This window comes from Suricata suricatta, chromosome 9 (assembly GCF_006229205.1).
Source record: "Suricata suricatta isolate VVHF042 chromosome 9, meerkat_22Aug2017_6uvM2_HiC, whole genome shotgun sequence".
NCBI classification, from domain to species: domain Eukaryota; kingdom Metazoa; phylum Chordata; class Mammalia; order Carnivora; family Herpestidae; genus Suricata; species Suricata suricatta.
In genome coordinates, this window is record NC_043708.1 from 106,073,830 (window position 1) to 106,088,451 (window position 14,622).

At 38.5% G+C, this 14,622-nt stretch overlaps 1 protein-coding gene across 2 annotated transcripts in view; it reads left to right on the forward strand.

Annotated features, from left to right (window-relative positions):
- Positions 1-14,622, forward strand: part of GLCE (glucuronic acid epimerase) — a 106,088-nt gene that overhangs the window by 532 nt on the left and 90,934 nt on the right. The gene's annotated exons all lie outside the window — the stretch shown is intronic.

Sequence of the window (14,622 nt, forward strand, 5' to 3'; positions counted from 1 at the left end):
TTTGGGGTGGGGGTGGGCGGTGGCGCACAGGGTCCCGCCTCAGGGTCAAGGGAGATTAATTAGGGTCCTGGGGGGCTCCTCGAGGTGGCATAGCGGGGTTCCGGAATGGGGGGGCGGTCCTCTTACCGCGGTCGCAGCCTCTTTGGGGGCAGAGGATTCAGTTTAGCAGGTCCTAGGTCTCCGAAGCGACAGATCATTGGGGGGGGGGTCTTCGGGGGTCCTTTGAGCGGGAGTGTTTCGCATCGCTGGGTGGAGAAGCAGCGTAGTAGGTTTCCGGGGAGGGGGTTCTGTTTATCCGGGTCTCCTGGCGAGAGGTCGATGTATCTGCGTCCTGCAGGGGTCGGGCCGCCTTGGTGGGCTGCTGGGGGCCGAAGGGTGCTCGGCGGAGCCTGGCGTCTTTTCTGGGGTCTCTCTTTTGCCCAGAGGGGGGCGGTAACTTGGCATGATCTCTGGTCTTTCCGGGGGGCGACCGGGCGAGTTAGCGGATCGATCCCGGGGTGATCTCGAACGGAGGGCGCGGTCACCGGGCGCTTAGGTGGGCTCGAGGGGCTCCGGTGACTCCCCGAGCCGGCCGGCTGGACAAGTCTGTGGCCGGCCAGCAGCCTGGAACGGGTCTCTTTCCTGGATGAGATCTGCTCAGTGGGAAGATCGATCCGGGTCGCTTCTTAGTTGGAGAAATCGTAGGTTTGTTCTGCAGTTTGCTCTTTCCCTGCCCCGGGATCCCCGTGGGGGCGTGGTGGTCTCGCTGCTCCGGGAGCGTGAGAGTGGCCGCGCCTTAGGTGTGGTGTAGACTCTAGGTTGTTTCGGAGGCGAGTGTCCTCAGGTGGAGCGTACCCGCCGCTGAAGACAAGGAAGGCTGTGTGGTTTTGGCTTCACTTTCCTAGAGAGTCCGCCTTGCTGATCCTGCATTATTAGATCTGTTCCTGAAGTCTTGCCTGCGTGTTAGGCAGAGTCCAGTGGTGCTGGCAAGTGTGTTCGGGCTTCTCTCTGTCCTCTGAAAACCGTTCGTGGAGAGGGATAGCTATGAAGTTTGGGCTCCAAACCCCGTATTGGAATTTGAAGTCCCAAAGCGAGAGCTCTGCGTCATTTGAGACCTGTAAGGATGGCTGGCTAACAGCTCTTTTAGAGAATCCTGCTGAACGGTTTCATTGTAAAGCTTGAGTCAGTCTTGACTCTAATGGAGAGTTCTTGGTAACTAGCCCAGTCTTAGGTGAAATTACAATAAAATGGCCTGTATGTTTGCGAATGTGGTTTTCTTTCTTTCTTTCTTTCTTTCTTTTTCTTTCTTTCTTTCTTTCTTTCTTTCTTTCTTTCTTTCTTTCTTTCTTCCTTTCTTCCTTTCTTCCTTTCTTTCCTTTCTTTCCTTTCTTTCCTTTCTTTCCTTTCTTTCTTTCTTTCTTTCTTTCATGTATAGCTTGCAGTCTGTGCATCTGCTTGACATTTTTTCAGGTTAAATAGCTACTTTATCACCGAGGCCTATAAATGAAGCCTGATGTGGCAGGCAGTGGAGCCCATATTCACGGGAATTCTCTAATTTTGGGTAAACAGACAGATTTGACATGGCCAAAGCAAAGAATTTTGGCTGGCTTAGTTTCTTAGTGTCAGTTTTTTTTTTTTTTTTAAGATTGACATTTCTTTTGATCTTAGAATCAGAAAGATTAGGGGCAGTGTACTTAATCCTTGAGTTTTGCAATCATTTTTAAATAAGGAGGGAATCCTACATTAGAATATTTAACTCTTTGCAGAGCATACAATTTTTGTTTTGTTCTTTGCTTTAGTTATAATTCAAACCCAAATGCCTGATTGACTTTTATGGTTTCCAAAAGTGACCAGTTGAGCAGGCATTTTGGTGGAACTTTAGCTAAAAAACCCTAAGCAGACCATTTTCCTCCCTCATTATTTAAAAAAATTTTTTTTGATGTTTTTATTTTTTTATTTTTGAGAGAGAGAGAGAGAGAGAGAGAGAGCGAGAGCGAGCGAGCGAGCGTGAGCAGGGGAGGGTCAGAGAGAGAAGGAATCACAGGATCTGAAGACAGGCTCCAGGCTCTGAGCTAGCTGTCAGCACAGAGCCTGATGTGGGGCTCCTTGAACCCATGAGCCCTGAGATCATGACCTAAGCCAAAGCTGGACGCTTAAAGGACTCAGTCACCCAGGCGCCCCTCCCCCTCATTATTTTTGAAAGACAAGTGATAAATGAAGCAGATTTCTGTAACTTTGAAAAAAAGGCAGATTTCTTGATTTCTAAGTAAACATGTTTATCAGTCAACAAATCTTTCATTATCTGGTAGGTGTCACAGCACTGGAGGTAGAGCTCACCTGTAACCTATGTGGAGCGAGAGAAAGGCAGCAAATAAAATGAATACATAAAATAAATGAGATGCTGATAATGAAGAAACATTGGGGTTCAGACCACATTTTAAAATAACCCTTGAGGGGCGCCTGGGTGGCTCAGTTGGTTAAACCTCTGACTTCGGCTCAGGTCAGATCTCACGGTCATGAGTTCGAGCCCCACATCAGGCTCTGTGCTGACAGCTAGCTCAGAGCCTGGAGCCTGCTTCCAGTTCTGTGTTTCCCTCTCTCTCTGACCCTCCCCCTCTCATGCTCTGTCTGTCTCTGTATCAAAAATAAATAAAACATTAAAAAAATAAATAAAATAAAATAAAATAACCCCTGAGTAATACTACAATAGGTGTCCGTTGTCATAACCAGAAACCAGGTTAAGGTCATAATCTCTCTTCCAAATTATTAAAGAAAGATTGAATTATCAGTAGAGTTTGGGTCTTAAATATATATTGGCTCTCTGAGGATTAGCACCTTTTATCATATAAGCATAAAAAAGTCTGTAAGGATTCACATCAAACTTTTAAGTATCTGGGGGGTTCTTTTTTTAAATGTTTATTTATTTTTGAGAGAGAGGGGGAGAATGAGTCCCAATCTGTGCTGTCAGCATAAAGCCTGAGGCAGGGCCCAAACTCACAAACCATGAGATCATGACCTGAGCTGAAATCAAGAGTCAGACCCTTAATTAACTGATCCACCCACACGCCCCTTTGGGGCACTCTTTAATAAGAGAGCATTGCAGAGGCGTGGAAGAGAGCTGTTAATTTTATACTTTTGTGTTATTTGAATCTATTTCATAATAAGTGGACATAAGTGCAAATTAAAGAAGGATAAAAATTAAAACCTTTTAGTCACTATGCAAATTTTGAAATGTACAGTATTTATAAGGCATTTTGTCAGTGTTGCTACTCCCATTGTGTGTACTAGTGAGTGAAAAAAATCTATATCAAGAATCTAAAATTATAGGGGGTGGGGAGCACAACAGAGTAAGCAGAGTACTGAGCTGTAAATAAAGTGTTAACACATGTTAAAGATGTTGGATATTTAATTTTATAAAAATAAATTAGGAGCACCCGGATGGTTCATTCAGTTAAGCAGCCAACTCTGAATTTCGGCTCAGGTCATGGTCTCATGGTTTGTGAGTTCAAACCCCACATTGGGCTCTGCGCTGACAGTGCTGAGCCTGTTTGGGATTCTCTCTCTCCCTCTCTCTCTTTGCCCTTACCTGCCTCTCTCTCTTTCTCTCCCTCTCTTTCTCAAATAAATAAATAAACTTAAATGAAACAATTTAAGGCCTTTCTTTTTTAAAGTTTAATTATTTCCAAGTTTGAGAAGGGAAGGTTTTAAACTTAGACAAGAATACTTTCTGTTTCTGTGGTGGGGATGGAGGTGTTCGTATTGTGGCACAGACTTCAGGAAGAGATTTTTTTGTCAACCCTATGCACACATCTGATAGATTTGTTTCTCTTCTGCGGCATATGAAACAAAAATAGTTTTATGGTTTGTTATTACTGTAACAGGTTATCATTAAAAATTCTGAATTATAAGTGTAATACACTAAAGCAGTTTTTAGAAAGGAAATCATAAGATATGAATTCCAATCTTCACTGTGCTACTAACCATATGACCTTGGGTAATTTCTTAGTCTCTTAGTGCCCTAGTTTCCATACATATAAAATTAAAGAGAGGTCCTTGTCAGTAATCAGTGTAAACTCCAATTCCAAGGATTCTTTTGCATTAGTTTTGGTGTTGCGTGTCAGCCGTATTCTGTCTACAGAAAGGAGTGGATGCCTCAAGAAAGAGGTAGCTGGTTCTCAGGATACAACTGGATCCATGTAATTTTTATATATGATACCTAATTTTAGAAACTTCTTTCTGTTTAAGATACATAGGGAATACTTAATTCCCAAATATACATTCATGAAGGTAAATGATTTTCTTTTAATACTTTAGCTTTATCTGTTAAAGCATTCTTATTTTTTATTTCTGATTTCTGGTTCTGTGATAGAGTATCTATGTGATAAGGTAATGTACTTATTTAACTTTGGGTGTAGGATGAGGTCTTTAGTGGTTGACCCCCTTTACTCCTTCCTTTACACTCCTGCCAAGGTGACTTCTTTTTTATTTATTTTTTATTTGTTTTTTTTTATTTTATTTTTTTGAGAGACAGAGAGAGACAGCTCGAGCAGGGGAGGGTCAGAGAGGGTGGGAGATACGGAATCTGAAGCAGGCTCCAGGCTCTGAGCTAGCTGTCAGCACAGAGCCCAATGTGGGGCTTGAACCCACGAACCGTGAGATCATGACCTGAGCTGAAGCCAGACGCTTAACTGACTTGAGCCACCCAGATGCTCCCAAGGTGACTTCTAAAATGCAAATCTGTTCAGTGCTTCTTTCTTAAAATGCATACTTCTCCTTTACCTACAGTACACATTTAGTTCTGACTCTTTATCATTACTAGGCCCTTCATCATCTGGCTCATTTCCTGCATTTCTCCCGCCATAAATCTGAGGCTCCAACTGTACTAATCCAGTCAATTCACTGAAAGAGTCCTACTGCTTCCTGACTCAGAGCCTTCTCATATATTCTCCCCACTCTTTAAAATGCCTTGCTTTTTTCCTGTCTTGCTCACAAAGTCTGCTTTTTCAAGATACACCTTAAGCACTACCTGCTTTTTAAGTCTTCTGTGACCCCTAGTGGTCCTTCTTCCTTACCCCACTGAGTTATGCACACTCTATATCTTGTTCATTCATTGTCTCATGTTCGCTAGTATGCTGTAATTATGTCAGTCGCTGGGTCCTCCTGGACTCAAAGCCAAATTTATATTTGTCTTACTACTTTTTGAACTTGTATTGGTTATTTTACACAGTTGGCTCTCATTACAGGGTTGAACTCTCTGTGCCAAGATTGATCATTTTCATAATGTCTGAATTAAGCCCAAATTTCAGTCTTGTCCTATTTTTCTAAACTTTGGGGCTTTCTGAATTATCCTATTCTCTTACTCCTATGACCACGTACTGGTATTAGATCTGTAGTTCTTATCTTCATCTTTAAGAAGTGAGACTGCTGGCACTGTAGCAGTTAAGGGTTCCTCTGTTAAATTTGCAGATTATGAGGCAGTCACTAATCCCTGTCACTAAAATCAGTAGGAAAGTTATAAACTGGTTTGGGTATTTCAAATCTTGTTATTAGTGATAGGATAGGGTTTGGTTTTTTTGTTTTTTTTTTTAAACCTACCTGGCTGCTTTCTGTATGGGACATGATTGTTGTCAGTGCATGTATCTTTATATTGTCTATTTGTTGGCTGAAGATTTAATACTTGCTCAGGGTCATTATTAAGCAGCATGCTAAACTAGATTCAGGTCTGTTGTACTCCAAGTTCTGTGCTTTTCCAAATACTATACTTATTGTATAGTATTGAAATGTGACTGCTTACTCAGTGTATTAAAATTATTCATAGATATTTTATTCATTTTATAAATTGAAGAAGCAGGTTGTAATGTTTATTCATTCAGTTTTTTCAAAGAAGCTAAAGTGGAGAATTTGAGATTGTTGGGACTTTAGAGATCATTTAATCCAGCCCTTCATGTAGCATATGAGGGAACTGAGATAAGCAAGAGTAGTTGAGTGACTTGCTCAAGATCGTGCAGCTAATTGGTTAAGATGTTCTCTGTTAAGCTAGCTGTGCACATAGGTGTTATAAAGCCATTACTTGAATACCAGGTGCCTGTCCCCCCGCCCCCCAAGAAAAAAGCCTGGAGTGGCTTTTAGAAAAAGTGACGTTGAGGATCTCAGAGTCTTAAGGACACAGCTAAGAGAAAATCCAGACTTTGGATCATGACACATGGAGACACCTCGGTGCCTTTATTCACGTAGTTCCTAGTCTTTGTTTCCTTCCTTTCTCCTTTTTTCTTCTTAAAAAATCTATCCTCAGTTTACTAATCTTATGTCTGATGAAGTTGTTCTTGGCATCAGCCTTACCGGTAAACGTTTAAATGCCATCCATAGGGCAACTATAGAGCTATGAAAAAAAAAATATAGTCCCTGTCCTGAAGAGGCTTGGTTTATTTGGCAGTGGGAGACACTATGCATTTAATTGCAAGGCAGTATGTGAAGGTGTCATGAATGATACAGCTGTAGGAGCTCAGAAGATCAGGGTGGATTGGGCTAGTGGTTACATACATTTCTATGTAAAAAGGATTTGATATAAGAATCTTTTTAAAAATATTTACTTATTTATTTATTTATTTATTTATTTATTTAGAGTGCCCATGTGCGAGAGAGGAGCAGAGAGTAAGGGAGAGAGAGAATCCCAAGCAGGCTCCTTGTTCAGCGCAGAGCCTGACTCGGAGCTCTCACTCAAGGAACTGTGAAGATCATGACCTGAGCTGAAATCAAGAGTTGCATGCTCTACCCACTGAGCCAGCCAGGTGCCCGATTTAAGTTAATCTTTAAATGAGGAGTTGGAGTAAAACTCTTCATTAAACTCTCATTGTTTTTTTTGTTTTGTTTTGTTTGTAATCTTACCCTTGCTCACTTCCCTGCAGTCACAGTAGACTTCTCTGTTTCAGGCGGCCTGGAACGTGGTCTTCCACACATGCATGTCTTTCTTCCTTCCTTCAAGTCTTAGGTAAAATGTCACCCCTTCTGCGAGGCCTTTACTGGCCACCTGTGTAAAATCACAGCTTCCCTTCCACATATACTCTTCCTATTTCTCTTCCCTGCTTTGTTTATTTTGTTCTTTCTGCTATCCAGCATACTCTGTGTTTTTATTGTCTTTCTACCCCTCCTGTACTAGAAGATCCATGAGTGCAGGGGTTTTACTCATTTTATTCAGTGCTGTCTCTCCAGTGCCCAGAATAGTACCTGTTACAAAGTAGGTGCTCAAATTTTTGTTCAGTAAATAAGGTAATTGAATTTTAAAGCAGGAATTTGAAAATTATTTGATTTAACTTTTCCTTCTTCCTTTGTTCCTCTTTCCTGACTGGTTTAGAGGAAGAGGAATTTTCCATTTTCTAAAAAAAAAAAACATGGGACTTCAAGAAAATCATATATAGTAAAATGCAGAAATTCTAAACAGCTTAATGAACTTCTGCATGTATAAACATGTAGTCACCGACCGGAGCAGGATATAGAATACTTCCAGGACCTTAGAAAACCTTCTTCATGTTTTCTCCTCATCAGTATTTCCCCAGGGTAACCATTATTCAGACTTCTCTCATAATAGATTAGTTTTGTTTATTCCTGAACTTCATATAAATTGAATCAACCTGGTTTCCTTTCTTCAGCATTATGTCTGTGAGGTTCATCCATTTCTTTTTAACAGTGGCTCCTTCCTTTTTGTTGCAGTGTAGTGTTCTGTTGTTTGAATACATATATTTTTTCCATTCTTTTGATACATTTGGCTTATTTCCAGTTTTTAGCTCTTAGGAACAAAGCTGCTGTGAACAACTTTGTACCGTCTTTTGGTGGACATAATGATTAAAGTTCTTGGCTGAATAATCAGGAGTTGATCTGATCTCCATATATATATATATATATGTATATATATATATATATATATATATATAGAGAGAGAGAGAGAGAGAGAGAGAGAGAGAGAGACATCCCACATGGTTTTTAGCACATGTTAGATGATCATTAAATGATTGAAGGTAAATTATTAACTAATCATGTACTGTGAGATTATCTTGAACTTGTTAAAAATATTGGAGAACTGTTTCTGGTCCACACTTGTTTCTTATATCTGACATAAATATAGCTTTATCCAGGCTTTCCACAGTTCTCTTTCATCTGGGTTTGCCTTTTTTTTTTAAAGCCATATTCCTTATCACTTGCTCTACCTCTTGTAGAAAATGGGAGAGTTATGTGCAGGAAAGACAATTTAAATGAATTAATTTCAAGATGTGAATTTCAGAACTCGTTGGCTATTTTTCTATAATTTTTCAACAATAAGTCATTTTTTCTGGTATTTGGTTCTACTGTATATTTTTCTAACATTCTATATACACTTTGAAATCAATTTTGCTAATGCATTCATAACGTGGTAAAAAAGCTTTGAGTCTTTTTTATTTTTATCCTGTGTTATGTTTTGGGGTATATCAAGCAAAGGCTTTCTTCAATGGCCTTAAGTAATTCTAGAAATGGCTTTAGTTGGTGAATGATGCAGATAAGAGCTCCTATAATAATAGAAGAGATCTTGAGAAATATTTTTCTAATTCTGGAAAAGTTTACAGTTTTCTTTTGAAATGATTTCTAAGCTGACCTGAAAGACTAATAGGAAACAAGGTGGATAGGATACTTCATAGGGAGGGGGTGAAAGAGCACTCTAGGTAGGGAACTGCATTTGCGGAGAGAGAGAGAGCAGAGAGAGAGCTGGGCAGATGTGAGGATCTGCAGGTAACTCAGGAGGGCCGATACAGTGGTTTTCAAGCTCTGATGTGCTTATGAATCTTCTAACATGCTTTCAGGTGATGGGAATGTTGCTGGTTCAAGGATCACTCTTTCTTGCGAACTACTGGGTTAGGATGTAGAAAGTAGGTGAGAAGGAAGGAGTGGGGAGTGAAAGCAAGGACCATCCTATGAATCTTAAGCAGAGTAAGGAATTCAGGCTTAAGGCAGTGGTAACCCACTGAAGGGTGCTAAGAGTAATAGTGAACTTGTGAGTTACGTGGGCAGTAGTGTTGGAAATAATCTTTACATTTACAGCTATACAGATTAATGTCTGAGAAATGATAATTTATTCATTAGTAACTACTCTTCCCAGTAGCAGACTCTGCTTATTTAAAGGAAAAGTTTGCTTATATTTATTAGCTTAGATGTTATATGTTCATTTAAGCAGTTCTTTCTTCCAGGAATATTATATATCCTAATAACTATCATTATAATTTAATTCATAATTACATTGTTAATCTTGTTTGATGAGATTTAATTTTTGTCCATATTGTGTACCATATGATAGTCTAATGTTTTATTTTTTATTTTTATTAAAAAGTTTATTTTTAGCATTTATTCATTTTTGAGAAACAGAGAGCACACAAGCTGGGGAGGGGCAGAGAGAGAGGGAGACACAGAATTTGAAGCAGGATCCAGGCTCTGAGCTGTCAGCACAGAGCCTGACATGGTGCTGGGACTCACGAACTGCTAGATCATGACCTGAGCCAGAGTCGGACGCTTAACTGACTGAGCCACTCAGGTGCCTCTTCTTTTATTTTTTAATTGTTCTGATTTAAAAATGAGCTAGCTGCTAGTGCTTATTGTATTTATAGTAGTGCTTATTGTATGGTAAGAATGATCTTAAGGTACACGGTATTTGAGTTACTCTTTATTGGTTTCCCTAAATGTTATTAATTAGAAGGTTTTCACCTAATTTATTTCAACTACCTTATTATTTTTTTAAATTTCAACTGCTTAAATACTGTATCACTTTGAAACTCCTGGGTGGCTGGATTGGTTAAGCATCTGACTCTAGATTTTGGCTTGAGGTCATAGTTTCACATTTTATGAGTTTGAGCCCCGCATTGGGCTCGAGCTGACAGCATGTTGCCTGCTTGGGATTCTCTCTCTCTCTCTCTCTCTCTCTCTCTCTCTCTCTCTCTCTCTCTCTCTCTCCGTCTCTCCCTCTCTCCCTCCCCCTTTCCCTCTCTCCCCCCCTCCACCTCTCCCCCCTCTCTCCCTCTCCCTTTCCCCACCCTTCTCTCTCAAAAGGTTAATACTGTGTTTTCTCCCGATTTTATAAGTTCTTGAGTACTCATTTTAAAAACTTGGAGAGGAGCGCCTGGATGGCTCAGTTGGTTAAGCGTCCAACTTCAGCTCAGGTCATGATCTCACAGTTCGTGGGTTTGAGCCCCATGTCAGGCTCTGTGCTGACAGCTCAGAGTCTGGAGCCTGCTTCAGATTCTGTGTCTCCCTCTCTCTCTCTGCCCTCTCCTCCACTAATGTTCTGTTTCTATTTCAATAATAAAAAATAAAAACATTTAAAAATTTAAAAAAAAACTTGGAGAAATACAAAAGACAAAGATCTAAAGTCAGCCCAAATATAAGCGTTACTAACGTTATGTTGTACATTCTTTTTCCTCTCCTGGTGAATACTTTTATTCATAGTGTGCCGTTTATTCTTCCCCAAGCATTATATCATGAAGATTTTTCTACTTTGTTAAAATTATTTCAAAACCTAAATTTTAATGACAGCACAATGTTCTGTTAAATGGATGTGTAGTGATTTAACCATTCCTAATTATTGAAAAATTTTTTCTCTGCTGATGACATTGAAGAAAATCTTTGCGTAAATTGTTCTCCATATTATTTTCTTAGGATAGGAATAAAATTTTTAGTCAAAAATAAGTCCTTAAAAAAATTAGATATTGCTGTATTGCTTTCTAGAAAGTTTCTGGCAATTTATGTGCCAGTATTCAGCTTTTCTAATTTGGTAAGCAGAAATGATCTTTCTTTAGTTTGTATTTTTTTTTTTAATTGTAATTGAAGTTGACATTGAATATTGTAAGTTGTTTTTAAAACAATTACATATTGGGGCACCTGGGTGGCTCAGTTGGTTAAGTGTCCGACTTTGGCTAAGGTCATGATCTCACAGTTTGCGGGTTCTGGGCTCTGTGCTAACAGCTTAGAGCCTGGAGCCTGCTTCAGAGTCTGTGTCTCCCTCTCTCTCTGCTGCTCCTTCCCCATTCATGCTCTCTTTCTCTCGTCTCAATAATAGATAAACATCAAAAAAAACACCTCAAACAATTACATATTAAAATATTTTAAAAGTATCTTTAGAAGAAAGTCTCATGCATTATTTTGTAAGGTAAAATATTTTAACTGGAATTAATAGATAAATTCATTTTTGGATATTTTTTACAAAAACATACAAAATTCAAAGACCCAAACAATTGCCTCTCAGGCAACCACTGTTAATTACTTTCTTATATATACTTCCAGAGGTGTGGTGGATTGTGTGTGTGCGCGCATATGTATATGTGTTTGTGTATATGTGTGCCAGACCATTAGACGAATTATGGAGAACATTCATTAAAATACTGTCTAGTTCAGATGTGGTATTGTGTACTAAATTGTGTACTAAAAATTAGAAAGGGTCTAAAAATGATTAGTATCTGGCTACTAGCCCAGGAGGAAGAAAAGCAGGGTCTGGCAGCATTTGGCAGTAATTTTCTATAAGACAAGTGGCCTTAGTTCTTTTTATTATTGGATCGATTCTTTAACAATAGCACTTCTGTTTATAGTACCAATTCTGTAGTACTGTTCCAAAAAGGAGAGCCAAGTTTTTGAAAAGTAGACAGTTGATACCTGAAAGAAACTCTATAAAGTACAAAACCTATTTGGATGCATTTAGGGGAAAGATACTTTATTTTTTTTAGATATTTTAGGATTTCTTTGAGAGTTAAAGTTTTAGCAGAATTTTCATGACTTTGTTGACATTGGAAGTTTGAGCTTGAATAACTACAAATAAAATTTATCATTTTCCTAAACTCTTATTTACCTAATTCAGAAACCAGTTATCCATGATATATTTTTTAAAAAGGTGTTTAAAAAAGTTTTCATGCTAATGGTACTATTTAGTAGTAATTGGTCTCACATAAATATGTGCTAAATATGTGATCCAAGCAGTAAGAATCAGCTTAAAAAATTTTTTTAGCATTTATTTATTTTTGAAAAAGAGAGACAGACAGAGCATGAGTGGGATAGGGTAAAAGAGAGAGGGAGACACAAAATCTGAAGCAGGCTCCAGACTCTGACCTGTCAGCAGAGAGTCCGATGCAGGGCTCAAACCCACAAACTGTGAGATCATGACCTGAGCAGAAGTTAGACGCTTAACCAAATGAGCCACCCAGGTGCCCCAAGAATCAAAGGTTTCAATCAGATTGTCCAGAGCTTTAAATGCTTTAGGCATAAAAATAGTTGTTTTTAGGATAGATCTCTTTTAAGGCTCTTGTTTCCAAAAATAAAATTTAGAGATGGCTATTGTTTACTGCATACTAACTCTCTGTGTGGCCCAGGATAAGTAGGGGTATTATGAGAGTTCCTATTTGCTGGAATCCATAAATCTGTAAAGGCTGCTAAAGAGTTTGCACCTACTAGTGGTTGGTAATATTTGAGGAATTTAAAGAACAAATTTATCAGAAGTGAGAAAAGATCATCTTAATTTTTAAAAAATGGTTAATTTTGAAAAGTTATGTATTCCTAGGACAATTGCAAAGATAGTACAGAGATTCCCATACACCTTTTACTCAGCTTACCTTAATTGACATCTTTATATAACCATGATTACCAAAACTAAGAAACACATCCTGATTTTTAAAAGAAAATTCAACGAAAACATTTCTTTGAGCATCTACTATATGTAAAAGAGTGTTTTAGCTGCTGAAGTATACACAATGTTGGAAAACAAGTAAAGGTTGCAGATAATAATAAACTGATGAGCTAGGTGTCATTCCTGAACAAATTCTCAGATTAAAAAAAATTTTTTTAATTTATGTTTATTTTTGATAGCGTGAAAGCTGGGGAGGGACAGAGAGAGGGGGGCAGAAGGTCTGAAGTGGGTTCTGTGCTGACAGCAGCAACCTGAGGCAAGGCTTGAACTCACAAACCATGAGATCATGACCTAAGCCAAAGTTAAATGCTCAACTGACTGAACCACCCAGGCGTCCCCAGATTTTCAGATTTTTGAACAGATGTGTTGTTGGTACTTAAAAAAGAAGATACTGATCACTAGGAGCCAGCATCGGATCCCGGGGAACAAGTCACGCCCATGCCTCACTTCTTCCCTGATAGGATGAGTAAACTGGTAGGTACATCAGGAGGTGTTCTGCCATAGTCTATCTAGAATTATAGCTACATTTATTGGATTTTTAATTTTGTGTTGGGCACTGGGTTAAATGCTTTACATAGATTGCCTCATTTAGTTCTGTTTTACAAATGAGGTAAAGGACCCCCAAGGTTATACAGATAGCATTTGACAGCCTTTTATGCTATCTTTATAGACAAGTTAGAGAACTGTAGTCTGAATACTTGCATAGGTAGGTAGATTTGTGATTGATTAATGAGCTGATATTAAAATTAAACTGCAGTTCATTCTTACCTTCCCCATGTCCTATTTAAAATGTTTCTCCAGTACTATCAAAATTGTGTTCTGTGACAGAATCAGGATCCTCCCTCTACTAGTTTCTAATAATTAGACACTATCTAAGAACATACATGTTGTAGTAATTTTATATTTGATACATCTAATTCACAGGGACAAACAAAGCTTTATAATTGATAAATTTTTTAAATCTGCACAAATACAGTGTTGAAGACTTGGAGGGTTAACAGGTGGGATTCTTTGTTTGAAGTAGACCTGTGCCTAGCTGGGTCTCTTTATTTGTCTGAAGTGAGGAGTCAGTGTTTTATTAAGTATAATAAAGACCCCAAAGGGTCACACTCACTTAGCATTATTTTGAAGCAGATTGCCTAAAACATAGTTGATTATCCTTTTCTATTCTGCCTTTAGCTGAGTTCTCACCTCTGTTTGCCACATTTTGAGGAGGATGTCAATAGTTTGTTCGGAGGAGGGTAATCAGAATGAAGCAGTGTCTGAAACAGATACTTGTAAAATAATTGAAACATGTGAGATTTTCAGCCAGGAAAAAAAGAAGACTTTAGTGGGGTGTATGGGAATGCTTTTCAGATTGGTAATGGACCTTTAATATTCTTCTTGACTCAGATCTGTGGTTCTGAAACACATGAAGGAATGGGATGTGGAAGAAAGAGTAAACATATCTTTTGTATCCCCACAGGGATAGAATTAGGAACAATGAGTGAAAGAGGAAGGAAAATATTGGTACATAATGAAGGTATTCTTTTTTTTTTTAATTTAAATTTTTTATTTATTTTTTTTTACTTTATAAAGTTTCATATTTTTTTAACATATGCATTTATTTTCCATCCTTTACAATGCAGTAGTTGCAATGACACTCAAAACAGAAAAGCAAAGTAAAAAATCAAAACACCAACTTCTGTTTCATGTAATTAGACTTATACAGAAATTAGAAGGTTAAGTAACCACTAGTTAATCACCTAATTTCACAGCTATCTGAAGTGGCAATCGTTATATAGCAGCTTATCTATGATACATTCAAGAAAAATGATACAATATATTACTTGTTCATAGGCTACAACACAGCCTGCTTAATACCTTTCCTTAAATTCCACCTCTGTACTACAATATGCTTGAGGTCCATGCAAAAAAGTAGCTACCTTTTATGTAGGAAATGGATGATTAAGTCTTTG